General features: G+C 40.2%; 1 protein-coding gene and 1 long non-coding RNA gene across 14 annotated transcripts in view; one reads left to right on the top strand and one right to left on the bottom strand.

Moving 5' to 3' along the window:
- Sorbs2 (sorbin and SH3 domain containing 2) overlaps positions 1-27,374 on the bottom strand; it is a 320,119-nt gene that overhangs the window by 147,251 nt on the left and 145,494 nt on the right. For 11 of the 13 annotated variants that reach the window (NM_001205219.1, NM_172752.4, XM_030243440.1 and 8 more), the window contains exon 2: positions 21,715-21,853. The gene's annotated coding sequence lies outside the window, so the exon portion shown is untranslated. Of the gene's footprint in view, positions 1-18,574; positions 18,664-21,714; positions 21,854-22,184; positions 22,364-27,374 lie in introns of those variants that run through there. The other 2 variants (XM_006509385.1, NM_001310708.1) reach the window with 2 other exon arrangements.
- Gm30635 lies at positions 1,695-26,093 on the top strand. Its single transcript, XR_378928.4, has 3 exons — positions 1,695-16,857; positions 24,645-24,762; positions 25,867-26,093. It is a non-coding gene; the product is annotated as a predicted gene, 30635 (long non-coding RNA).

The raw sequence follows: 27,374 nt of genomic DNA, 5'->3' as shown, positions 1-27,374 counted from the left end.
TGCTATTCTGTAGTGATATGATGACAGCAAGGGTTGGGTGTATAGAGTCTGACTTCCTGGGTTATAGGTATAGCTTTATTTTCAAATGCATCTTTAAGGGACTCTGAGCAAGATCCCTGGGGGAAACCTATGGAATTCCATAACCACCAGTAGGAATCACTGAGGCTGGCTACCCTCTGAAGGTGGTATCTTCAGAAGATTATTCCCAGATATAAAAGCTAGACCAGAGTAACTGAAAAAGAGAACCATCGTGGTGGTGCATGCCTTTAATCCCAGCACTTTTGAGGCAGAGGCAGGCAGATTTCTGAGTTCAAGTCCAGCCTGGTCTACAATGTGAGTTCCAGGATAGCCAGGGCTATACAGAGAAACCCTGTCTCAAAAAACAAACAAACAAACAAACAAACAAACAAACAAAAGACAGCTGGGGTCTGGAATGCCACAGCTCAACAGCCTGAGGAAGCTCTGATACTGTTGTTAAGAGCAGCCCTAGGATCAGGCCTGCTCCAAGTTGCCTCTGGCAACAATAGAGGTTGGCAGGGAAGATTTTATTGCTTTGGCCTTCCTGCCTTCCTGATATCCCATGAGAGTCAGCCTTCAGGGAGAAGATGAGAGGTTGCCATTTTATATTAAGAAAAGAGAATAGGTATGAAGACAGGAAGGAAGGAAGAAAAGAAGGAAGGAAGGAAGGAAGGAAGGAAGGAGAGAGAGAGAGAGAGAGAGAGAGAGAGAGAGAGAGAGAGAGAGAGAGAGAGAGAGAGAGAGAAACAAGGAAGGAAGCAAGCAAGCAAGCAAGCAAGCTTTTCATCATCTGAAATCGTGATAGGACTGAGAACCAATTAATAAACTACACAGACCCCTAACTCCTGCCCAGTTTGGCTCACAATGTCAGAGATCAGCACATTAAACAGTGGAATCTTGCAGTATAAAGGCTTTGATGCCAATAGCGTTTTATGGAAGGAAAGAAAAAATCTGTAGATAAATTAGTTCAGTGCCTACATTCGTGTATGAGGGTGTGTGTCTGGTGATTCTGAGAGTTGAGAGCAGAAGGCTGCAGAGTAGATTACAGATGAATGGACAAGTTTTAGTTGCTCTTTTAGACAAACCAGCGTAACCAGGGATGAAGACCATGACCTCCATGCAAAGGGAGAGAGGAAAACAATGCTGGCTTACTAGCCATATTTCTATTCAGGTCCTTAAAAACAAAAAAGAATAAAAATTAATCTTAAGGGATTGTTGCTCACCTGCTGAGTGCTATGCCTTCAATTTTTGTCTATAAACACTGAGCTGGTAAGGAACTGAACCCACTGGGAAAACAGTTAATCTTGATAAGTAACTGCTTATACTGGTATGTAGACTACTACCCTCTGGTCCCATTAACACACTGCAGAGACACATTATGTTGAGGTGGTCTGGTTTTGGTACCTGGACTGTCCTCCCAACTGATATTAAGAATTCTTGTTAGGCCCTCAGGAGGCATGCTGATTCAGACAAGATTTGATTTTCTTTATCTGCTGTGAAACTATCTCTCGTCCATAAGAGGAAAAAGACAAACGTAAAGTGTCATTATTAAGTGACAACAGTGTATGTTGTTGCTCATACATAAATTTAAAACTGCTGACTGAGGTGTGGCTCTGATGATAGAGGGAGAAGGTGGGCAGCAGGCAGCTGCCTAACTGGTCCTAGAATCTAAACCACTCTGAATAAAGTAGAGACATGTGAACAACAGAGATAGAATATGTACACGAACATGTACAGACAGATACAAGGAGATAGGATTGTTTATGAGGAGAGAAATACAGAAAGAAAAGGTATCAAAGAAAGATGCTGGGTGCCATGTTGTAGCGGCTTTTCCTGTCACTGTGACAAAAGCAAGTTAAGAGAAGTTCGTAGAGAAAGATTTCTCTCTCTCTCTCTCTCTCTCTCTCTCTCTCTCTCTCTCTCTCTCCTTCCTTCCTTCCTTCCTTCCTTCCTTCCTTCCTTCCTTCCTCTCTCTCTCTCTCTCTCTCTCTCTCTCTCTCTCTCTCTCTCTCTCTTTCTTTCTTTCTTTCTTTCTTTCTGGCTCATCATCTGATACAGTTATAATGGCCTCTGCCAGTGGTGGTGTCAGGAAGCCTGAGGCAGCTGGTCACACTGCATCCAGGATCAGGAAGCAGAAACAGTCAATGCTCTGCTCATCTTCTCCTTCGAACCCAAGCCTAAGGAATGGCACCACCTTCTTCAGGGTGATTCTTCCAACTCTAATTCAATTCAGATGATATCTCATGGGCACAAACAGAGGCTAATCTAACGTTAAGTGTCTCTCATAGTTGTACCTGGAAGCTTGTCTGAGGTGATCCCAGATCCTGTAGAGTTGACCATTCTAACCATCACACTTTGCCAAGCACAGAAACAAAACAACACCAAGCAACATCAAAGACAGGTTTACTGGTATTAACACCCACTCTAACGCGAAAGCAGTTTTGCATTAGGGTGAAGTTTATGAATATTTATCATCTAAGTTATTGAGGATAGCCACTGTGACTTTGCTTTCCAGAGAGCAAGTGACATCTGGAGACAGTTTTAATTGCAATTACTGGGCTATGGAGAGGTGCTAACTGGCATCTCATAAAAGACAGGATGCTATTAAATAGCCAACAGCATGCCAGAGAATCCACTCTAACAAATAGTCATTTAATCAAAATGCTAATAATGCCAAAGATGAGAAACTTGGTCCAAAGGATCACCGTGGTAACAGAGAAAGATCTTAAAGATAAATTATGTTATATAGTTGCAAAATGGGAGTGTCTAGTTGGCATATACTCACACATGCCCTTATTAAAAATGCAATTAAGTAACAATATTATTGTAGTCAGAAATCTTTTTATCTGTCTATGTGGCACAGTAGGCTTTCAAAGAACATAGTCAGTCTCATCATTCTTAGTAAATTGGAGGGGACAGCCATCAGAAGCCTGCCAGTGGAAGGCAATGGTATGCTGGCTGGCACAATCCTTTTCAGAAAGTACCTAGCTGCTGTGAGTAACGAATGACCTTAAAATACGATTAAAGGAAATAATTTAATTAAGTCTGGCTGGGGTTCCATTTTATATTTGCCTTTTCAAACTTTAATGAATGCTGGCCCACTTAGTCGTGACAAAATGTGTGGCTCGAGGAATTTCTCCTATCCTTTTTGAGGTACCTAAGGGATGCGTATCTGACAAGAAACCATCGTTTGTCTTGCAGTCATAATACTCGATATTTAAGTTGGCTTCAGTACGCCACATTTAGGACCATAGTGGGAACTTCACCCCAATGCATAAAGGAGCCACTGAGATGAAAGACATTCCTGGGGGGGGAGGGGCTTTCCTGGAGTCACTTAACATAACCGTGAGTATTTCATGGGTTGCTACAGTACATTAGTCACAAACAATCCCATCATACGAAGGATACTTAGTGCAATTACTGGTGCATAATGAATATCTGATCCTAATTAGACCTAATGGATAAATTATAATTCTGTATTTACTGTGGTTTTTTTTTTTGTTGTTGTTGTTGTTTTTTAGGACACTGACCCATAAATATGAAAAAGAAAGGTTCTGGGGAGATCGGGTTTTGAATTGAAGTCATTTCAACATGAGCGCTCACACTGTTCCTCAGAGTCAAGTTCACAATGATGAAAAGTTATCTGGAACTCCCTTCAGAGCTAGCTGTGGTTTAAAACCACAGGAAAATTCCAAAGAGCATCAGTGTAACCTATTTTCATTTTCTCTGCTTACTTTATCTTCTTTCCTTGGGAAGTTCAAGGTTAAAATGTACTTTGTTCAAAACATAATTTTACAAATTCTAACAGGGACACTGATTAGAAATTTGACCAAACACAATTCGTGGCTATTTTTCAGGATTGTTTACGAGAATTCTCTAAGAACTAAACACAAGTTACATGCAACACACTTCCTTCAGTTTCTCTAAAATTCTGTCTTCCTCAGAGGGCGAGAGCCTCAGCAAAAGGAAGTGTGCGTGTGTAACTAAAATGATTCCAAACAGAAGACAAACGTTCCACCCTTTGATTTTCCCCTGGATTTTCTCAAAATCGTAGCACTATAGAATGAGTTCTGGTTCAATGTTATTCATTAGCCTTTAAAATTTTTTTTCTAAGAAAAATATAACTTAATGTATAATCACAAAATCCTTTATAACACATTCACAATTTATATTATTATAATCTTGTAAATCTACAGTTTTACCAAATGTGTAATGTTATCCAACTTCTTACACTCACAATTTCCATATCCTCATGGCTGAACACCAGAAAAAAGAAAATATCCAATGCAGGTCAGGTGGAGGTTAGAGGCCTCTGTCCTTGGTAATCATTTAGAAATAAGGCTTCTTTCACACATTGCTCCAGCATTCTATAGGTGCTCAGAGACTACCATCCTAGCTGAACCTAAGGGCAGATGGGAAGAGGTAGCAACAAGGGCATTGGGAGGCAGATTGATAGGGGAATGGACCATTTTCACTGGCTGGGTATCAGCCATAGTGGTGGATGTAACTTGGCTGTGTGCCCAGGAGGAGGGGAAAGGGGGTTCATTTAAATGCATAGCATCACGTCTGGCAATTAAATCACAAGGAGAAAAAAAAAAGTCATTTGTCTGTATACTTGACAGCCATAGAAGCAATGATCAGTTCTCTTCCTTAGAGAATGCTGATTCTGGCTCGGCTGTGTGTCAAGATGACCACCCTGTGTACGCTTAGGTATCCACAAAGCCAGCCAGCCAGACGTCCTGCCTAGGTTCTCTTCGTGCTCGTCTAGGTCTTTGTCCCACTTGGTGACTGGCAATTCTTGCTTCCCCTCACAGTTATGGGTGAGATTTGATTGTTGTCACCCGTGCCACATCTATACATGGGGAAGAGTCACTGGGACCTGGACTGAAGTCATGGATTCTACTGTCATATTTATTTTTGAGACTAGCTAGTGGTTCTCAACCTTCCTAATGCTTTGACCCTTTAATACAGTTCATCATGTTGTGGTGACCCCCAACCATAAAATTATTTTGTTGCTACTATGTAACTATAATCTTGCTACTGTTATGAATCATAATATGAATAATATCTGTTATGTGACCCCCCAGTTGAGAACCACTGATTTAAACTCTCTGGAGGGAAAAGTCACAAGAAAACAGCAGAATCCCAGGGCATGGACCAATGTGAAGATTTAGCTACAAAAGACACCTGTCTAGCCGCAAAGAATAGTACTTAAAATATGGTAAAAATCCCAGGTCCTTGATAATGCTGGGCATATGTTGCAGCAGATATTGGACAGAGATGGCACAATGAAAATGGCATTGAGCTCACAAATAGTAACAGGTTTGAAAAGCCCAAATGTGATTATCAACCAGGGCCTCAATTACACATTGACCCACATTGTAGGGGCCAAAGTTCTCATTTCAATGTTTTTATTGTTTGGTATTAGAACTAGAGGGATCTGGTTTTTTGCTGATTTGTTTTTTCTTTGGACTTCTCCTTTTGAAGGAAACATGTCACTACTCATATCTCAGTAAGGATAATTTCTGATCTCACTTATTTTATTATCTATCTATCTATCTATCTGTCTGTCTGTCTATCATCTATCTATCTATCTATCTATCTATCTATCTATCTATCTATCTATCTGGGTATGTATGTATGTATGTATTTATTTGTGTGTGTGACATACATGTGTAATATATGTGTGTATATGAAATGTACTCCTTTGTGCTCCCGTGTGTGCGCATGTGCACGCACACATGTAAAGTCAGAGGTTGACTCTGGCTATCTTCCTCTATCGCTGCCCACTTTAGTTTGTGAGGCAGGGTCTCTCGCAGAACCTAGAGCTTATCACTGTGGATAGAAAGGATGGCCGGGAGGTCCCCAGGCTCCTCCTGTCCTGCTTTATCATACTCGGCTTTGAGAGCAGGTCTGAGGATTTGAACTTAGAATCTCATGCTTGCCCAGCAAGGACCTTATACACGGATCCATCTTCCTATGCCCTGATTTTATCTTGATTGCACACCTAACAACACTGATGGAAGGAATCTAACTAGGAGTGCCAGGCAGCAGATCTGAAATAAGTTTATATCAGTTAAGATGCAAAACCAAGAGTAAAAATAAATAAAATAAAATAAAAAAGGCTCCAGACTTTCACAAATGTTTTAAACAAACTATCAAAAAAAAAAAATCAAGCAGCTTGGTAGGAAACAAATGAAGACATCTGAGTATTTTAATAGTGGGCAGATTATCTGGGTCACTGGCTGGTAGAATGGACAAGGAATCCCTGGGTCTCTTCATTCACAGCTTCTTAGAAGGGAGGGTGCTCAAGTAAGTGCCTCTCCAACATGCAATTATCTTGTCCGTGCTGCTAGAGCCATTACTCAGATTAGAAGGCGGAGCTTGTGAAATGGAAAGATGAGATTTAGCCACACTAAGGCTTTTTCCTTCCTATAGTTAGAAGCTATTTACACCATATGGGCTTTTGATCATGCAACCTTTTCAAAGTCTTGAACAGGATACTTTATGAAGTTTTGTTCTTCTGATTGAGGGTCCTGACTTTAAGTAGCTTGTTGTCTAAACAGACAGACCCATCAGTCCACACAACTAAAATGTATGCTTCTTTAAGTTACTCCAAACTTTAAGCACCATATCCTGGTGAGTCTCTCTGGAACGCTGCATAGTTTTGAGGGATGGGCCTGCAAATCTGTATTTAGTGTATAGATTTATAACCTACTGAGGTCCCATTGGGGCCTGATTCTATTTCTCCCACTGTTGTTGGATTTCAGGGGAATCCTGAGAAGATGCTTTTTAAAGAAGATCCAACTCACTAATGTGTTTCAAGGTCATTCTAGGTCATTTCTTCCCCCTTTGACCTCAGTGGGTTCTCTTATGACCTCAGATACTTAGATGGCTCGAATTTCCTTGAACATCTGATTTTTATTATAATAGCAAGTTGGTCATGATAGTTAGTTCATAATTACCCTCAGAAATGAGATGAACTATCTATTCATAGGAAGAAGATAGACCAGAGCGTTTCCAATTTCTTGTTTCTTTGCTGTTGTTTGCTTGGCTTTTTTTTTTCAACAAAAAGCATATAACAGAGGGCCAAATTCTACTCTCTGTGTTTTCACTTCTAGAGCCAGTGTTCCTGTTCCTTCTCACCTATGGCTCAATAGTATTCCTAGGCACTCAAAAACTTCAGGAATGAAGCCTTTCTATTGGTGTAGCTCCTTGATGTGTTCCAAGTCCTCAAGCAGTGCTCGGACTTGGACAATTCTCAAATTTGGATGTGTAGGAGGGAGTGACTGTGCCCTGTCACAAATGACAAGGACGTCAGTACTTCTAAGTTTAGAAGGAAAGCATATACATGAGACGTCAAAAGCCTGAGGGCAAATCAGAGCTTCTTTCTTAAAGACTTGACGTAGGATGAAACAAAGCTATTTCTGCTTTATACAATGACAGTGGCATTCACATATCTGCTCTCTTTTTTCTCTAATTCTGAGGATTCCATTTGCAGTCAGGCTCCTATAACCCATTTTCATATGTAAGGGGGGAAGGTGTTTTATTTGGCACATACAGTAACAAAATGAGGTTTGTGTGTGTGATGGAGGAAAACGGTATTGTCCAACGGGCTATTCTGGATGACTGACTACACAGTGTGCACATTTAATGGCAGTGGGTAGGGAGAACACTGGATCAACAGTTCACCTAAAAATCCCTCATAATGAATGAGTAAAGAAGAGAAGACTTAAATCTCTGAAGTAAATGAGTTTCCTGGAGGCTGATAGGGTTTTTTTTTCTCATTGTAATGTAAAAATATGTAGAAAATGGACTCATTCAATAAGATCTGATTTTGTTTTAGATGGTTACTCTACAAGATATTTAAAGCAATAAATATTCAGAGATTAAATGTTATTTTGGACAGAAGTAAGTAGGAATCATTACTGTAATTCTCTATTTGTACTCAACTCTCATATCAAGAGCAATGATCATAGATTATATTATGTTTAGTTTCCCAGGAATTGAAAATGACTTTTAAAATTTACTCTCCACGGTTTGGCAAACCTTGAGGAAAGAATACTCAAAAAAATTAACAGAGTGCCTAAGAGGCAACCTCTGTCTGTAGAGTGGGTCTGTGTAGACAGTGGGACCTTCAGCAAACATCTGCTAGAACAGTATCAAATGCTGGAGAAGCAATAGCATGGAAGGTTTCAGCTGTCTGCCACACTGGAGTTCCCGAAAGGACCAAGGTAAAAGGTCAATGCAGAAAAACACATCCCTCTCTTGCTGTATGTAGGTAGTTTTAGTTGAAAACACTTAATCTTGTTAAAATAAGTCAGGTCACTTGTCAGTTACAGGAGTGGGGGCATCAGTATCAGGAGCAGAAAACTAAAAGCTTATTAGTAAAACTAAGTAGTGTCATGAGGTGTCAACACATAACTGCTTTTGGCACTTTAAGCAATCAATGAGCAAAAATATTGCAAAAAAATCATTAGAGTTACAAAAATATTTGTGTGCTTTGACAATTTGGTTTTTTAAAATATTCTATATTTATTAATATATATGAATCATATGGATCTTATGCTTTCAATAGATCAATTTTATCAAACAAAGGTGTTACCATTTAGCATTTATGCTATGGTCACCACACTAGCACTCAGTAATTACCAACAAAGCAAACAATTCAGGAAGATTGTTAGTACCGTGGTAGGAGAGTCTGGGGGAAGGGGTTCTCTAAAGCAAGTGGCAGAGATGGCATTGGATCTGTGCTCCAAGCAAATCACTCTGGACCACACCCTTTCCTCATGACAGAGCTGGGAAATGTTGCCAGCTGTGTCTTTTCCCTTAGGAAACATGGGGCTATTTATGCCTAAACTTGATGCACTAAATTTACCTTCATGGCTTGATGGGGTCACTTTTGGAGGAGTGGCTAAAGCCAGGAGAATTTGATAGATGGTACTGTATATGCAAAACTCATCTCCTTTGAGAAGATACTGGCAAGTAATTGCAAAAGTTTAGGCTGGTAGGAGGTGAGAGAAGATGCAAAGAGTAGTCAGGATACTAGTAAGAAATCCTAGCCAAGTGAGTTGCAAGAGCCTTGTAACTAGGTTAAGGGCAATATTGAAGAATCAACGAATGGTGAGTGACTAAGGAGGAGTGAAGAAATCTTTTTCATACTTGTCTACGATTCCAATCCTGTGTAACTGGATGATCTCATTAAAATGATACATCCCTAGGTGACAAAGACCAGGGAGGTAGAAGACAGCACATTCTAAACGTGCTGCGTTTGAGGGACTCAGGAAGCATTAGTACAAGAACTACTTGGAACTGTGAATCTGAGTCCTACGGGACAGACCACGGAGAGGGGTATAAAACCGGAGAGCATGGATGCTGTTAGACTCAGGGGCGGTAATAGGGCTATAGGCAAAAGAGAGAGCCCAAGGGAGTAACTGTATGGTTAGGCAAAGAGAGGCCTACCTGAGAGTGGGATGCAGATCCTGTGATCAGACCCTGAAGGAAAATCAAGAGCTCTAGTGACACAGAGAGCAGGAGAGAAGAGATGCCAATAAAGAGCTGGTGCTCCTTAGGGTCTAATGCCAGCAATCTATGTCTTCCATCATTCCCAGAATATTATTTCTTATTATGTAATGCTTTGTTCCTCAGTATTAATGTCAGCAGCAGGAGGAGATTCGGGGTTACTCTTCACTTTTATTTGGAGCTGTATGATGTTTCGTGTGCTTGTTTATTTTTAAATACTTTTAATAAACTTCACGAATATTGCCTATGAGGGAATTAAAAACATAGCCAACTCTAAATAAGCCCCTCTGGCATCTAATTTTGAATTAGAGGCTCTTGAACAATGGCAGATGCAAAAATCACTCACACCTTCTTTTTATTTCTTAAAAGCAAAGCATGCTTATGTGCAGATTGTGTGTGTGTGTGTGTGTGTGAGAGAGAGAGAGAGAGAGAGAGAGAGAGAGAGAGAGAGAGAGACAGACAGACAGAGAGAGACAGAGAGACAGAGAGACAGAGAGAGAGAGAGAGAGAGAGAGAGAGAGAGAGACCTTAAAAATTCCAGTGGTGAACTCTTACAGCTGATAAACACTTCCAGGAAAGTCACAAATCTAACTTGCAAAATCTAGTATGTACCAATACTATACACCTCCTATTGCAAAAAGAAACCAGGAGAACAATATCCTTCACAATATCCTTGATAGCCTTAAACAATATGAAATATGTTAGGGTAACTCTAACCAAGCAAGTAAAAGGCTTGTATGATAAAACCAACCAACCAACCAACCAACCAACCAACCAACCAACCAACCAACCAACTAACCTTCAGGTCATTTAATAAAGAAACGAAATGTAATCCCCATCAAAATTCCAACACAATTCTCAGATCATGAAGAGACAGTAGTCAGCTTCACGTGGAAACACACATGCACATGTGCATGCACACGTTTACACACAATCTCAGGATAGTTCAAACAATCCTGATTAATAAAAGAACTTTTAGAGGTATCACTATCCCCAAATTTCAAGCTGTACTACAGAGCCACAGTAATAAAAATCAGTATGGTATTGGCACAAGAACACACATATCAATCAGTGGAATCTAATTGAAAATGCATACATAAATTCACACATCAATGTATACCTGATATATTGCTTTTATAATGGAGCAAGAAATATATACTGGAAAAGAACACAGCATCTCAACAAATGGTCCTGCTCAAACAGGATGGCTTCATGTACAAAGGACTTCAAACATAAGCATTTGTTCTTGACAAATAATTATGGAAAGTTATCACTGTCCCCCTGTGCTATAAAGAAGTGTTGAGTATAAGTGGTAATCAGCAGCTGTGTTTATATACACTTTGGTGAATAAATTAAATGATAAGAAATATGTTAAATTGCAAAGTGAAGTCTTTGTTAAACACATTTTGTATAATGTACATGGTATGTCTGTACATATAGAGCTATACCATTGTTTACAATAGATTTATGACAGCTGATATATAAAAAATAATTAGGATTGTTTGTGTGTCCTGGTCACTTTTAGACCTTTATAGTATGAGTTATCTCAAAACAAGAATCTGTCCTTTTTATTTCATTACCACAAAAGCAGTGTTAAAGAGCTTAGACAATACATACTCGTTCATTGCCAGATTCAGTCTTTATTGCAAAGTCTCATGAAGTATAGTAGATAATTATTTCATAGCTAAAGAATAAATAATACATTTATAACAATACTATCTAAAAAAAGAAATAACAAGCCACATAATTGATCTTGAATGCAGGTTTTTAAAGCTATCTGCTTGCACTACACTAGCCTATTTTAACCTGAAATTTATCATTTATAGATGTTTTGCACCCAAGGCAAAATTTGAAAGATACAAGATAAGGGCTGCGCCATCTGGGTGTCATTTCGTCTTTGTTAAGTTTCTTGGGATGCTGCAAGTGAAAATAAACTGATATGTTCTCTCATCAGAGAAATGTCCTTTGTATTTGTTCTACATTTAAGATACATCTGAAACTTAAGAAATATAAAATGAGAAGATTTTTTTCATATTTTATTCAAATACTAAATAAATTAAAAAGTAAGAAAACAAAGAATGTCTATATGCTTATATCTATATTGATACTAAGATACAAGATCCTATTAATTTAATTAAAATTCAATATACACTTCTCTAATCATAATCTTGTTCTCTCCCCAAAGGCATCCCTTTTGTAAACTTGTTACTTGACTATACATATATTTCTTTATACTATGTTGATGTGGGTTTCTAATAGATAACACTTCCAAATTAAATTAATTCTTCCCTGTTTTATAGTTTTTAATCTTAAAAGGCTCCATCAGATTTTATTAATTTTTCCACGTGTACTGAGACGTTTCTATAGTCAGAATGTAAAGTTTTAAATTGAAAACTGTATGATTTCCATCAAATAGTAAAGGCACAAAAAAAAGAGAAAAAAAAACTGGTGTTATAAAAATGTTCTGATATTATTTCATTCAATGAATATGAAATGTTAAGACATTAAAGTGATCATCTGTGGTCACATAGAACAGCATTTTATGAATAAAATAGTTCATTCTTGATCTATAAAGCCATTCTTAAGTGGGTAAGTACAGTTGAATGCTAAATGTATTTGATTTTAATATTCATTAACAGTATGAAAAGGTCTGCTGTAAAATGTGTCCTATGATACATATGTCCTGATTTGCTCTGAATATTGATTAGAAAAAAGACATTTTTGGATGCATATTGTGTATTATGTAGATGGAAATGACTGGTCGCCTTCTTTTGAATTCCTGTAACAGAAACAGATGAAATTCTATCAAGAGGAAAAATATCTTACAACAGTCAAGTGTTCTCGCCTCAGCCAAATAATTATCACTTTGTTTTAGGCTCAAGATTTTATAAGCTGTGACCATCCATCCAGTGATGGAGCTTGCCACACATGACAAAGAGAGAGGGTGCCAATTTTAAACAAAGCCCGTGACATGAAATACATTCATGATGTTGCTCAAAACCAGGATAACAGTAACATTGTGTACATAACTAGCTATCATGAAATAAAAATTAAATTTAAGATCTGGGGAGATTACTCCATCTGTAAAGAGCTCATTGCACGGGCTTGAGGACTTGAGCTGGATCCCAGAACCTGTGTAAAAAGCCTGGCTCGGAGGGAAGCTGGGACAAGAAGATGCTTAGATCTTGCTTACCAGCTAGTCTTAGCCAAATCTGGAGGCCCAGGTCCCAGGGAGAGGCTTCATCTCAAAAATAATGTGAAGGGCTCCCGAGGAATCCTATCTGTGGTTGATCTCTGGTCTCCACACATAAGCAGCCACACATACACATGTGCACATGTGAGCACACATGTGGAAACACGAAGTAAATAAAGAGCTCCGAGCTGTTAGAAGTGACTTCCATTGATCTTTTCCCAAAATACTGCTCACTCAACTCTGTTTCATTGTTTTATTAGTTCCTTGTAAGCCACGTACTTTCCTTTATTTCAAAGGGACTTTTTTTTTTCCTGTGAAATTTAGGACTTATTTTGCCTTGAATGAAAATAATCATAATGTATAAAAGTAAAATGTCGACAATTTAATTTTATGTCAGAAACACAATTAGTATTCTTCCTCAGACTATACAACGAAGGGGGTGATACTTTGAATGCTATCTGCTTCTCACTGAAGTAGGTGTGTTTCAAGGGTCTTCCTTGAGCAGGCAATAGAGCCATCTCCAATTCTTTACTACCTTGAGCTCAAAGTTCAGGCTCAATCAAAAATATTCTTGAGTGCAATGCAGATACTGTGTCATGCCTCTGAATTGTCAGCCCTGATGGCACACAGTGAGCTGGTTTCTAGTCTAAATGCACCTCTACAAAACAGTATTTGTTTTTAGATAGCTTTTCATACTCACCCATGGTATTTAACCATTTTTAGCAAAAGCAGGATATCAAACAGACATATCTCCGTGGTAGAGGATATGTTGGTATGCTGGGAGCTGTCTGTTCAATCACAAACACACTCATGCATGTGTGCATACACACACACAAGAATACTTACAAATATGAACTAGAGAATATTTTTGATCTATAGATAAAACTATATTTGGAGGACTGGTGTCTTGGCTCTGAGGGTTAACTCGAATTCAATGGTCAAGCCCTGGAACCCACAGAAAGCTAGATGAATGGCTAATACTTACAATTCTAGCATGCCTAAGGGAAGATGGGAGGAACAGAAAACTAGCCTAGTTATTCATGAGCAGGCCTGTTTGGGGTAAACAGAGCTGCAGATACAAGAGAGACTCTGCCTCAATAAAGTAGAAGAGTGCCATGCCTGGGTCCATCTGTGTGTGTGTGTGTGTGTGTGTGCATGAGCCTGTGTGTGTGTGTGTGTGTGTGTGTGTGTGAATGCTCTACCACACAATCACACTCACTGTAACACATAAAACTAAAATTAAAAAAGTGAAAAGTCTGTATTTGGAAACTATTTGATTCTCTGTTCATTGAGGCCTTATAATATATACCCTCATATAACTTTCCCAACATTCCTGGGTGTTTTTTTAAAAATTGAACATCTAAAAGGTCAATTCAAATAAAACCAGATCACCGGGAGTATCATTTACGACTAAATTCTAAGCCAGCAAATGTCTCGGGTTTACAAATTTGAATGAATAAAATACCGCTGAGCTGAACGCCTGTCAAGAGAAATTAAACCAATCGCAAGTTTTATTTGGAGTGACATTTTCAATGAGTTAAAACAACCTTAGTGTGGTGCTTTAAACATGTCTGCTACACACAGCCCCCACCCTCACATACATGCATATGTGCTGTGAGGGTGTGTACGTGTGTTCAGGTGTGGTTACATAAATCTTTGCATGTGAGCATGTGTCTCTGTGTGTGAAGTTTTCAAGTATCTTCCTGCATGTTGAGAAAAGATCTCTGAATTGGAGATTGGTGATTCATCTAATCTAGCTAGCCAACTCATTCTAGGTACCCTTTCTCTGCCTCCAGATCACTGGGTATACAGGCAGGCTGCCTTGCTCACCTAGCACTCATGTGGGTACTGGGGGTCTGAACTTGGTTCCTCTCACTTTCTTACTGAGCATCGCTGTGGGCCTTCAAATATTGGTTTTTACATGCATGTCCTCTTCCCTATTAAGTCTAATTCAGACGCTGTTATTAAAGTTCAGGTGCAAATGAACTTAAGAATAGGACAGACATGGGTGTAGTGGTATTGCTCTGTTCTGAATACCAAATTGTCTTTTCACAAGAGTAAAAAATTTTAATATAAACAGCAGTGAGTTATTAATGCTTATCTCTTTGCTATAGTGACAGATTGTTTCAGCTGGCCTAATCATAATCTTTGGTTCTTATTAGGTATATTTGTGCTGTTTATGAAATCCTTTCGTTTTTACCTTTATATTCCTTTGTTATGTAATATAAAAGTTAAAACTGGTTATAATTTGTAAATATTTCACTCAAAAGTAAAAATGAGTGCTCTGGGCTCACTAACACTATTTTTCAATAAAAGTAATCAGAGATCTTTGAGGAAATAGCTGGTTTGGGGGTCAGAAAACACACCAAAGGAATAGAGAACATCTTTGGAGAGCCAGAAAAAAAATCCTTAAAATGAGAGGAGTGTGTCAAAGAGACATTGGCATCAATCAACAGAGCCACCCAAGGCCCACACTGGAAGGATGAGAGAGAAGGAAACATCAGATAACCTTGGATTAACAGTGAACTGTGTGAGCTATTTATCTCAGTCCTGAGACAGAACACCCGACAAAAGCCACTCAGAAGCCAGAGGTGACAGAGTCTAGCATGGAGGGGTGGGGGTGGCAACAGGAGGAGGAGGTGGCAGATCATGGTGCATCAATAGTCAGGAAGCAGAAAGTGATGAATTCCAGGGCTTAGCTTGGTCTCTTCTTTTCATGCAGTCTGTGATCGAAGCCCATGGCACAGTGCTGACCACACTTAGAGCCAGGTTTTTACAGTTCATTTAACCTAATCTAGACAGTCCTTCACAAACGTGGCCTGAAGCTTGTCTGGTTAGTGATTTTTATTAAATCTCACCTACTAATATTTAGATCTCGATATTAAGCATCACATGACTCATAGTATAAAACAAATGCCCATATGTTCATGATGACAGTAAATGAAGTAGAGTTATAAATATTCACTGTAAAAGAGAAATCAACCTTTGGGATATGGAGCCTGGACAGTGACATAGGCCACTAAAAGTGAGCCTTTGACTGTTTTATCCCTCTGCTTCAGTTTTGGCTCACTGCTTCCTGGTCTGGTCACCATGGGAACAGCAATGAGCAAATGTCCCCACTGTGGAGCTCCTATGCCCTGTCCACCTTACATCATGTATCCACTGGAACTGTGAGCCATGAAGAACTTTTCCTCCCAGATGTTTTTTTTTCTATCCTATATTTTATCTTAACGATGTTGGGAAAAAAAAAGCTAAAAGTAAAATATAAAAGGTGGATAGAAGGTACCCTTATAGGAATAAAACCTGTTGCGCGCTGCCTCAGCCAGAAGTTCAAAGACAGTGTCAGCCACCATATGCTCTGTTGATAGCATGCATTAATATGATCTTATGAGACCAGCACTTGATTTAACATTTCCCCCTCCCAAGCCAGTGAGCCCCAGTTAGCTATAAGAAAAATATATGGGAAATTTCAATAAAGCAGTCTATAAAATATCTGACAAGTATTCCCCAAACAGCTGTAGCCCTCAAACACAAGAAAATAAACTTCCATAACTAAGAGGAGCCAAAGGAGGAATGATTAAATGTAATATGATAGTCTGGAAAGGATCCCAGGACAGAAGAAGGTTAGTAGGAAGAAAGGAGGAGAGAACATGGGGTTTAGTTATAATGTCATTATCAATGAGCTTAATTATAGTGGGATACCATCTAAGTTTTACTATTAAGCATGAAACGTAAGTCTTGTCTTCATAGGTTTTCTCTAAGTATCAAATTGATCTAAAATAAAAGGTTTGGTTGAAAAAAATAGAAATGGAAATCTTGTTCAGTCTATTTACACTTTAATGTGAATCTGTCAATAGGCATAAAACATAAGTCTCCTGTGATGCATACACACCCATCTTCTTCTAGTTTAGGGGCTGTGGGCTAATTCTGCAGTATGTGTGGGTCTGGCAACCCAGAGTTAGCTGTCTGAACCTGTTTTCTCATTATTAGCAAATAATGAGTTTTCTAGAGAGATCTGTTTCTTAGCAAGACAGAGGTGAACATAAGAGAAGAAAGATCTTGGGAGAAAGGCAAAAGATATGGTGGGACCTGGAGACTCAGGGTATCTTCTGCTAAGTTCATGGGTGAGGACATTTTACTTTCTCTTCCAGTTTGATCCTTTCTTTCTGTGACTTTACATGGTAGACCAGTTGGCTTGCACTGCCCGGTGAATATAGGACTGATTCAGAGGTTCATTTCCAGCTCTTACTCCAAGATACCTTAGGAGAAAGCTTAGAAATGAGAGCATCCATGAGCAGACCCATTGTATCCCTACAGCCTTCCCTGTGCTCCAACATCAGTGTGAAAAAAATGTCTTAGAGAGAAGGGTAGACTCCAGTATGACTGTAGGGAGTGGGTATTGTAATGAATAAAGTGGCTTTTTATTCCTCCTTCCCCATTCCACTCTTCTCCCTCACTTCTCCTCCTGTGATATTTCTGAAGATCAAACTCAACTCAAGGTAACATGCATACTTGGCGAATGATCTATCATTGACTTTGTTTAGCTCTCTGCACTGCCTCCCGTTTCAATATTTCTTATTTCAAATACCCTTATTTGGTTAAAATTGATGACTTTTCTGTAGATGAGTACATTATCTGTGCTGTGCAAATAATCCTCTTTGATTTACTAGGAAGGACACTCTGAACTTGACCTGATCTGAACCACACTATTTTTTTTTTAAAGAAAAATGTATTTTATATAACTTTAGGCTATTGCGATATATCCTTAAGAAATACATAAGAATGAAACGGCTCATTTCTTTCTGGTAGTAAAGTAAGCACAAAATGATTTCTAATTCAGAGATATTTGCATTCTTAGATGATAACTGAAGTCATTTGTAAAAAAAAGCCCTTTAATGACCTAGAGACACAGGTTTGTGAGCATGGCAATTATTTGGGGTGTGGTATCTTTGCTCTTTTCCTTATGGGCGATGGAACTGCCTGAAGGACTAAACTCCTAGGCCAGGGTGCATTGAGTGATGCTGTCCTTAGTAGGATGATTCTGGGTTGCTTTGTGTTATTTTTCTCTAGGACCTGGATTTGAGCAATTTCTTTTCATTTTGATGATTTGGGACTATTTAATTTTTATATGCCAACAAATCTCACACTAAGAACAGTGAAGCAGATATTAAGCCAGTCCCTTCCTCCGTATATTAACCCCACATTTTGTCATAGCTATCCTCCAATGCTTTCTATAGCGTGGAGTCAAACAATAGCCACTGTACAAGTTATCTACAAAATACAAACTTTATTTAATGAAAGTGCATGTTGTCAAACTTAAGACAAACTGTGAAGTTTCTAGAAGGAAATTTTCTGGAATTTCATCTGACTATAAGCATCATTCCGTTTAGTCTAACTAAATCTTGACTGAGCTCAGTGATTAATTTCTGTGAAACGTCTTTAGATTGAGTACACACTGCCCAAGTAAGAAAACGTCAAGTTGAATTTTAGTTTTCCGTGTGGCTTTGAGTCTTACGATGGCCTCAGCATCATGACGGCTTTTCTGAGATCAACCCATAGAAGTTCTACAAGTACACACCCTCCAAAATGGTCCTATGTACATTGGAGATTATTCTATGTCTGGAATCCTAATATTTGACGCTTTGAATGAGAGCAATTAACACCAAAAGTATTTTGATCAACCAAGGAAGGTTTTTAGATCCTGACCTTGATCAGCTTTGTTTCTGAGGTCACAGATTTTCTGAAGAAAGCATTGCAAAACTACTCACCCCCTCTCCTCCCTCCAGTATCCCTGCACACACCCACAATCACACAGGCATACACACACACACTCATGCTCACCCTTTAACGACCAGGTCTCATTAAATTGTTCACGTACACAGCAGCTCTGGGTCTGTAAGCCTTTCTGAGAGAAGCTGACTTCCCCGACTACTCCTTCACTCTCAGTTTACATTACAAGGAAGAGGAGCAAACGTTTCAATGCTTACAATGGTCCCTATGAGTATATCAATTGAGCAACCGCGGGAGGGGGGAGTCTGGGGAAGTTTATTATTTTTCCACCAATATATTTGACACCACCTTTGGAGAGTGAACAAAGGCACACTGTCAAGAGGACAGACCTGGACAAAATGTTACTGTTTGTTCTTCACAAGCACAGAGGTATATTTAAGCAAAGAAAGACATTCCATAGCTCCCTTGGGACTTCCTTCCTTTGGCTGAATTATGCCAGCATGTTCATGCCACTCTGTTCAGACCTTGCTGGAATTTAAAATGCAGGCTACTGTTTGCCAATGCTTAAATACTGCATCTACAGAAATCCATATTAGACTTCCACTTGTTCTCAAAACATCATGGAATAAATAGAAAGAAATGTGTATACACATGAAATTACAGTAGAGGCTGCGGAAATAAGAAATGCCCTTGTTTGACAGCTTCTGTACTTATACAACAAAGCCTCTAAAGTCCAGAAGTCACCTGGTTTGGGATTAGGTTTCCAATCCAGGCTTGCTGACACGCACAGAACTTTTGGCAAACATGGGCCAGGTTTTGAGCGAAGCTGGGTAGAATGCTTCATTCATGTGGAGCCTATGTGAAACTCGGCGGCCTCGGCTAGGTTCCTCCTTGAGTTTCACGTTCAAATAGTCCAATGTTTCAAAGGAAAGTTAAAACACAGGGGCATGAAGGAGGAGGGCGAAACAAGACATCCGATGGCTCGTCGGGATGGGATTGCAGTTTGCTGTCTTGCAAACTTACGCCTTCCGGTGTCTTTGATTTTGCCTCTATACTAATAGCAGCTCTAGGCACGAACATGCACCTGGCATGCTCACCAAACCTTCCCAGTGCTAACAGGGGCAATCCCTGATCCCTCAGAGATCCTTGGAAGCCATGAAGCCCTGAACAGGGGGACTCGAAGTTTGACTGTTCCCAGAAATTAATGATGTAGATTCCAAGAGGTGAAGGAACACGGCAATGCTGCTGACCTGTCCCCAGCTTTCCCTACAATAATCCGCATTCTCGAAGGGAGAACTCCATGCGCTCCTACTTGGGGAGGAACAGTCCCGAAATGTTCCCCCTCCCTCTGCCTCCTTCAAGTCCTGTCTGGTGGCCACTGGCTTCCTTCCTTTACAAGGTTCACGGAACAGACTGTCAGCTCCGAGGAGCCACAGCCGGAGACCTCACAGCCTGCCTGACTGGCTCAGGCTCCTAGCCTCCAGCAGAAGAGGAACGATATTCAGTTCTTGGAGTAGAATTGAGAAGGAAGCAAACACATTCATTATGTATGAGGTTTTGAACGTGAAGATAATAACGAGGCTGATTAATGATTAGAAAACACGTTAACATTTGTCTGTTTTAGGAACCACTTCTTATTTTGTTTTTCTCTTACATTCCTTATCCCATTCATCAAAAAAAAAAAAGTTTCACTAAAACTTCTGGCCTCTTAAGATTTTTTTTTTTTTAATTTAACTTTTGGTTTTCTTGTGTCTTTTTCTTTTGTCTTATTGGGTATGTTACTCAAAAGATCACTATGGCATTTAAATACTTGGGGGTGTTTGTTTGTTTGTTTGTGTTTGTTTTGTTTGTTCATTTTAACCAAACCTCTTTTGGTAGAAAGCATCTTGAAATACTAAGGGTTTCAGTACTCATAAAAAAGCAACAATTAAGCCTCAAGTCAGGTGGTAATTTGGGGAAGCAGGGCACTTAAGTGGGGGTTGACGGGACTGGGTCTGTGAACTGTCTTTCCTACTTGCTTTTAGACATCTTGAGTTGTGAGATCAGTAGCTCTCAACCTGTGGGTTGTGATCCCTTTGTGTGTATGTCAGCGGGTGGTGGGGGACACCACTCTTTCACAGAGGTCAGCTAAGACTATTGGAAATATCAGACGTTTTCATTATGATTCATAACAGTAGCAAAATTACAGTTATAAAGTAGTGGAGAAAATAATTTTCTGATGGGGGTGAGGTCACCACAACTTGGGGCTACTGTGTTCAAGGGTCACAGCATCAGGAAGGCTCAGAACAGCTATGTTAGGAAGTCAGCACGGTAAAAGAGCTTTGCCAGAAAAAAAAAAAACTTTTTAAATTAAAGGTTCCTTTAGAAATAAAGTCTAAAGCATAACGGCAGGAGAACCCAAGCCAGTAAATTATCTGAAGGAATTGCTATCAAAGCATTAAGGAAAAAAAAAGTCCTTTTTACTGAACATAGTAAATACTCACAATCAAAGTAAATGGTATGTTTGAGGCTAAAGTCCACAGATCAAAGTACTTTGCAAAATGTCAAGTGCAAAGCAGAAGGAGGTGGGAAGGAGGCGAGCCAGAAAACTATCCATAAAAAAAGTTTACTATCGCAGTAGAGAAAAACCTGTCAGAAAATCTACCTCACACAAGAGTAGCTTAGATAAGATTCAGCTCCGGTAAGGGATTCTCAAAATCAGTCACCCCAAAAGTGCACTAGACATATAAAAACCCAATAGTGATCAGAATACTGAAATCCCCTAAACAACGTCTCATTCCACACCAGCAGTGACTAAAACAACATTTAGTGGGGACCGCACTCTTCTGCAGCCGCCTTGTTGTCCATCAAGACCAATCACTAATGTGCTGTCTTTGCCCTGGTGGGCTTCGTTTTGTTGGCTTTAAAGCATGCCTTTAGAAAGTTAAAATAAAAAGTAGTCTATACAATGGAATGACGGTGTCTACAGGTCTTCTCAGCTCTGTGGCAGTCACGCCTAATGAAAACTCTGAGACAGTGCTCAGCCTCTGTCAGGTCTGTATGCATGCAGCCACCGCCACAGGGACAGAGGGCTTTAGGCAAAGTTTACAACCACACTGACAAAATGCCTACTGCAACTGCCACATCCCGACACACTCGGCGTTTACCTGGGAATCCCTCGGCCTCCGCTGATGCTTATTAAAAAGTTAGTTTAGAGACACTAGTCAACAACCACACAGGAAAGCAAGTTATTCCCCGAATAAAAACCTTACCTAGAAGAGGCCGAACTCCTCAGTTGCTCCAACAGAGGAAGTAGGAGTCGCTGGCCTTTTACATGTAGAGAGTGTTTATTTAGCCCTTTTTAAAAGGTCTTGACCTCCAGAGGTTTAAGATTAAGTCCAATCCAAGCGTCTGCAGGGAGGAAAAGGAGATGGGGGTCAGGAGAAAACGCAATGAGAGAGGCAAAGAATCTCAGCTGCTGGGTGGTGCTCATTTGAGCTATTTTCAGCATTGCCAGCAGCTGGACTTGTCTGCAAAGGGATGAAAATGCCTTGCCCGTTTCACCACCCCCACTCCATGGGGGGGGGGGAGGCGGACCAACACAAACCAGGAAACCCACAACAACTTGGTTCATTGTGCAAATATTCATTGAAATTTTGAGGAAAACTGCCAGCGCTATTGAAAACACCACACACACACACACACACACACACACACACAGAATCTTAAAGGAACACTGTACCTTGGTCCAACCGTGATGTTTTCTAAAGGGTTTACCCGATCAGTAGGAAGTAAGATGCTAAGGTCTATTGATGAGGGAGACTTCTGATTATCTCCTTGCCAGCTCACAACCGGTCTTAGTGCAACATTTTAGATCTCAGGTAGCAACATCAGCTACTGGCCTCTTCTTAAGACCACAGGCAAATGGTTTCTTTCTAGAACACACCTACATGTCCACTTTAACTATGCTATTTTTGAAAGCTACTGGGTTAAGCTGATGACATGTCTTATCTGCTGGCTGAGACTGGGGGACTATTCAGTGACATGAAGCAGAGAGGCTTCTGCCTCCCAAAGCCCAGTGGAAAAAGATTCATTCACACCAGGTCACCAACCACGACAGACAAACTTCGGACTTTTATTTGGTTTTCAGAATGAATAACCACAATCTAGAAGTTGTATTTCTATGTTCCCTCCTTTAGCATTTATGGGGCAAGCATCTCTCAGCTCACTAGGAGCTCTGGGAATGCAAAACTGGGCAGATAAACCGTGCTTTGGCTATTATGGGTTTATTGTACTCAGGCTGCAAGAATAAGTGAAAACAGAATCAAAGTCTCCTTTTACCAAGACTGAAGGAAAGGACTCTGTAGGCAACATTATTTCATTAGGCCCTGGCTATATCACTGTCCTATCTTGCTTCCTATTGCAGTGATAAAACACCATGACCAAGAGCAACCTAGGGAGGAACAGGTTGATTTCATCTTAAGGATCACAGTCCTTCATTGAGAGAAGACAGTTCAGAAACTCAAGGCACGAACCTGAAGCCAGGAACTGAAGCAAAGACCTAGGAGGGAAGGTGCTTACTGGGTAGCTCAGCCTGCTGTCCAGGACCACCTGTCCAAGAGCGGCAGTACCCACAGTAGGCTGGACCAGCCCGCATTAATCTCTGATTGAGAAAATGCTCTAAAGGCTTACCCACAGGCAATCTCTCAATGAAGGGTTCCTCTTCCCAGATGCCCCTAGCTTGTTTCAAAAAACTAACCAGTTTGGAAGGAAAGGCAGTGGCTATTCCAAGTGAATATGCAATATTTTTTTAAAGCCTTGATTCCATGAAGATAGATTCCTGAAACCTTCTCTTCCTTTATCAGGCAGCACAGAGCCATAAGAGCAGGTCAGGAAGCAGTGGTTTTCTCAAGAGCTACAAGAGGGGTCTCCAGTTATTGTGTACTTTGTTTTGAGACAAATACAAACCCAATTTCTTCTTTGTATAAATGACATCACGGTTGATTTTCAAAACATAGTGGACCAAGCATGGTAGAGACTACGAAGGGTCATGTGACCCTTGCAAGCAGTGTGCTATAGTGGTGAGATCTGTTAGCTGATAAAATGATGAGGCTATTCATACACACACACACACACACACACACACACATACTTGTGTGCTCTATCTTAAATTTGAAATATCTAATTATAATCTTAAATAAAGTTAGTTTTGATTTTTAAAGTACTTACCAGGTTTAAAATATCATTATAGAATAATACGTTTTTCTATTTGATTAGTCATATTTTATCAAGCGTTAATCACCTACCAGTTTAAACTAGATACTTGTTTTCCTTGTTGAATGATAACTCTACCAATAAAGATTTGAAATCTATTCTCAGACAAATTTCTTAAAATTATTTTTGTATGCCCTGTATAATAGTTTATTTAAAAGAACCATTTTTAAATGTGGTTCCTTGAGAAACTATGAATGTCAATGAGAGAAATGAGGATTGACTCTCTGACCACTACGTCCGCTATTTCTTTTTCATTCCTGGCATCCGACTTTCTACACCAATCCAGTGGAACACGCACTGCCTCACTTGCTCCTGCATGGACCTGTTACCTCAAAATCCACACTCAAACAAAGAGGTCATGGGTCTGGTCTCGAGTCCATTTAATATCAATCCTGTTGTATGCTGTGTCTCGCCAAAGTCTTTTTTGTTCTCAAAGATCCTGAGCCTGGATCCAAATAGCTCCTTTCAGCACATTCAACGTCTCGGAGAACAAATTAGACTTAAGCATATTTTAAAATCGTTAAGGATGGTCAATTCTGACTTTCCTATGTAACTACTGAGACTTTTATCTCAACAGCGATACTAATTACATTCATTCATGCTCTCTTTTCTTTTGTAAATAACTCAGGTTTAAATAATTCATCAGTGATTATATTTAAGTGAGCCCCTTACTTGTTTTGGAGATGTGAGAACTGTAAGCAGAGATGTGGGCTCTAAGAAAGAAGGTGGGACCTAGACCCGAGAATCCCAGTTAAAATCCAAACTGAGACCAGTTGCCTCCACCGTGACTGAATGTCACATGTTCTGAATAGACACACAATAGGTTTCAGACATGAGAGTAGGAAGGATCTTGGATGGAGATTAGTGGACACAAAGTGGAAGCAAATGTTGAAGGGCAGCTCACTTGTGCATTTTCTTGTCTCCCTAGCAAGAATCTAGATGATGCTGGGGTCAATGCCGTATTAGAACAGTGTTCACTAAGACGCAGTTTACATAGACCAAACCATCCTAGAAGATTGCACCCCAAGGGAGGATCTTGCTAACTGGTAAAATAGATATATGATTTGGCAGGGAGGGAGGGAGGGAGGGAGGGAGGGAGGGAGGGAGGGAGGGAGGGAGAGAGAGAGAGAGAGAGAGAGAGAGAGAGAGAGATTCTGTTATTCTTTCCTATACTGCTATGCCACCCTAAATAAATGAATATGCCAGTTTAGAGTTTGAATAACCTCACCAGCCTTTCAAATATACTCCTCACTGTTGCAAGTGGCCCCGGAGTGCTCCATGTCCCACAGAACTTCATAAAAATAAATCATCACTGGTAAAGGCTATCTGGGCTCACATTGGCAACCTTCAGGACTTTCCACTCAGTAGCTCTGTGGCATGGCACCCACTTAGCACATAGGTGGCTTTGGGTCCATCCCATAGCACAACAAAACAGAGAGGCAAACAAGAAATTCCTCCCACCCCCAGCCTTTCACTGCTGCCTTGCTTTTCAGGTGGTTTGTGTGTGTGTGTGTGTGTGTTGGGGGATAAATTTAGAAAAACTTTAAAAATTTCTAATGGCTCACTGGCCAATGTGTGTGGCTCCATTTAGTGATTATTTTTAGATAGTGTGACGATTTCCAAGACCTTTTCTGTGCAGCTTCTTGCATTCGTGTAGTTCAGACTTGTAAAAATCCTTTTCTCAAGAGAACTCAAGAATTCTTCGTCATCGTTCATTTCCTACTATTTGGGGTGAACCTCGGGAGGAAGGAAGTGAAGGTCGTTTTCCCAGGAATATTGTTTTCCAGAGTTCACCCCCAGAGAAAAGTAAATTGTGCTGTAGCCACCTGAGGGCTTTCATAGCCTCCCTCAGCTGAGTGACAATGTCTAATCTGGGAGAACAATGTGTCATTCTCTTAGGCTAATGCTTTAGTCTTTGGGGCAGCGAGACCCTCCAAAGCACTGGCACCGATTTCAAGGTTGTATTGAGAAGAATGTCAATCAAATTCTCCTCCCACAGAGGCTACAGAAATCTGAGAGAGCTGAATTAAAGGAAGGCATCCAAAGGACTGTAAAATAAAGCGGGAGGTAGGTGGGGTTGCTTGTGTCAGCCATCCTCATCAACCTAAAGAGTGTGCAAGAAAAACACAACTCTTCATTTTATACTGCAGTCAGCGTCCGTCCAAGGCCATCCTCCGGTCTGCTGTGCACCGAAGTAAGCATCCATGGCCTCTGAGTTGGGAAATAGAGGCCCAAGATGGGCCTGATCACTCGCAAAGCCCTCTTCCACACTTGCATCCTGAGCTAAACTGTAAGTCCTTACCAGCCTTAGAATCTGTTTCTACTCAGGTTGTATACGTTCCTCTGAGAGTTTATCACATCATATTTCTGATTACTTCCACTGCCTAGTTGTGGGTGGTATGGTAAGTTATGGGTTTTCAGAAGATTATTTTGTGCCCATACATACCATCATGCCCTGAGACTTGGTTTTATCGAGTGAAGCTAAGATCTTCCATGAGAGGTTAAGCTAATACTATCAGATACAAGTTAAACTTCTTAAACTTTTGTTAAAACTCAGTTTTCTAGTTAAAACTTTGCTGTTCTTAATGCCACCACTTGAGGGGCTGTAGAGAGAGTTAAGAGATGTACCTGTGCAACCATGAGAGCTGAGATTGGATCATGAAGCACCAACCTAACAAGCTGGGCACGATCTCGTGAGTGCTAGCACCCCAGAGCTAGGAGAGAGAGGACCAGGGACAGGAGGTTCCAGGGGCTTACTGAGCTCAAGGTTCAGTGAGAGACCCTGACTCAAAGCAACAAGGCAGAGGCTGATGGAAAAGAACTCCCAGTGCCTTGGCGCACATGATGTCCTTGGATTGGAACACCACCATGCCCTGTTCAACCGTCAATGCTATACAGAAGTCACCATGCCCTTCCTCAGAAAGGCTTTCAGTGGCCCACACAGATAGGTAGAGTTATCTCATTTTAATTCTTCCTTCCTTCCTTCCTTCCTTCCTTCCTTCCTTCCTTCCTTCCTTTTCTTCTTGCTTTCCTCCCTCCTTCCCTTCCTCCTTCTCTTCCTCCCTCTTTCCTGTCCTTTCTTCCTTCCTATTCCTCCTTTCCTTCTTTTTGTTTTTTTCTGGACAGGCTGTCCTGGAACTTATTCTGACAGAACAGGCTGGTTTCAAACTCAGAGATCTACCTGCTTCTGTCTGCCAAGTGCTGGGATTAAATGTGTGTGCTGCGGCCGTCACTACCACTTGGTTCATTTTTAAGTCTTAAAGAGCCATATTCCTCTTCCCTGCTAGGTCAAATCATTTATTTTAGGGATGACCCATTGGTGCTCCCTGCTGCATTTTCTTCACCTTTTCCTTTAGTCAGTGTGATCACCATGGGTCTGCCCCAGGCATAAAGTAAGTCCTCCACACCACCTGGATGGATAAATAAATGATTTAATAAGTTCCTCACAATATTAAGCAACACAAGTGCATTTTTTTTATATATCTGCCAGAACTTGTAAAATAAAGTTTCTTATGAAAGACATCCCCCCTCCACCAAATCTTACGGAATATTTTAACTAAGCAGATGTTTTTAACCACAGAGACTTTTAGGAAGTTTCTTTATACCTACATATTTAGTGAAAAATCTGTTGGGAGAGGCAAATGTCATGTGTTTCCCT

The sequence above is a fragment of the Mus musculus genome, chromosome 8 (assembly GCF_000001635.26).
Source record: "Mus musculus strain C57BL/6J chromosome 8, GRCm38.p6 C57BL/6J".
NCBI classification, from domain to species: Eukaryota; Metazoa; Chordata; class Mammalia; order Rodentia; family Muridae; genus Mus; species Mus musculus.
The sequence above is the reverse complement of the archived record's forward strand: the minus strand, read 5'-3'. Positions and strand labels throughout refer to the sequence as shown.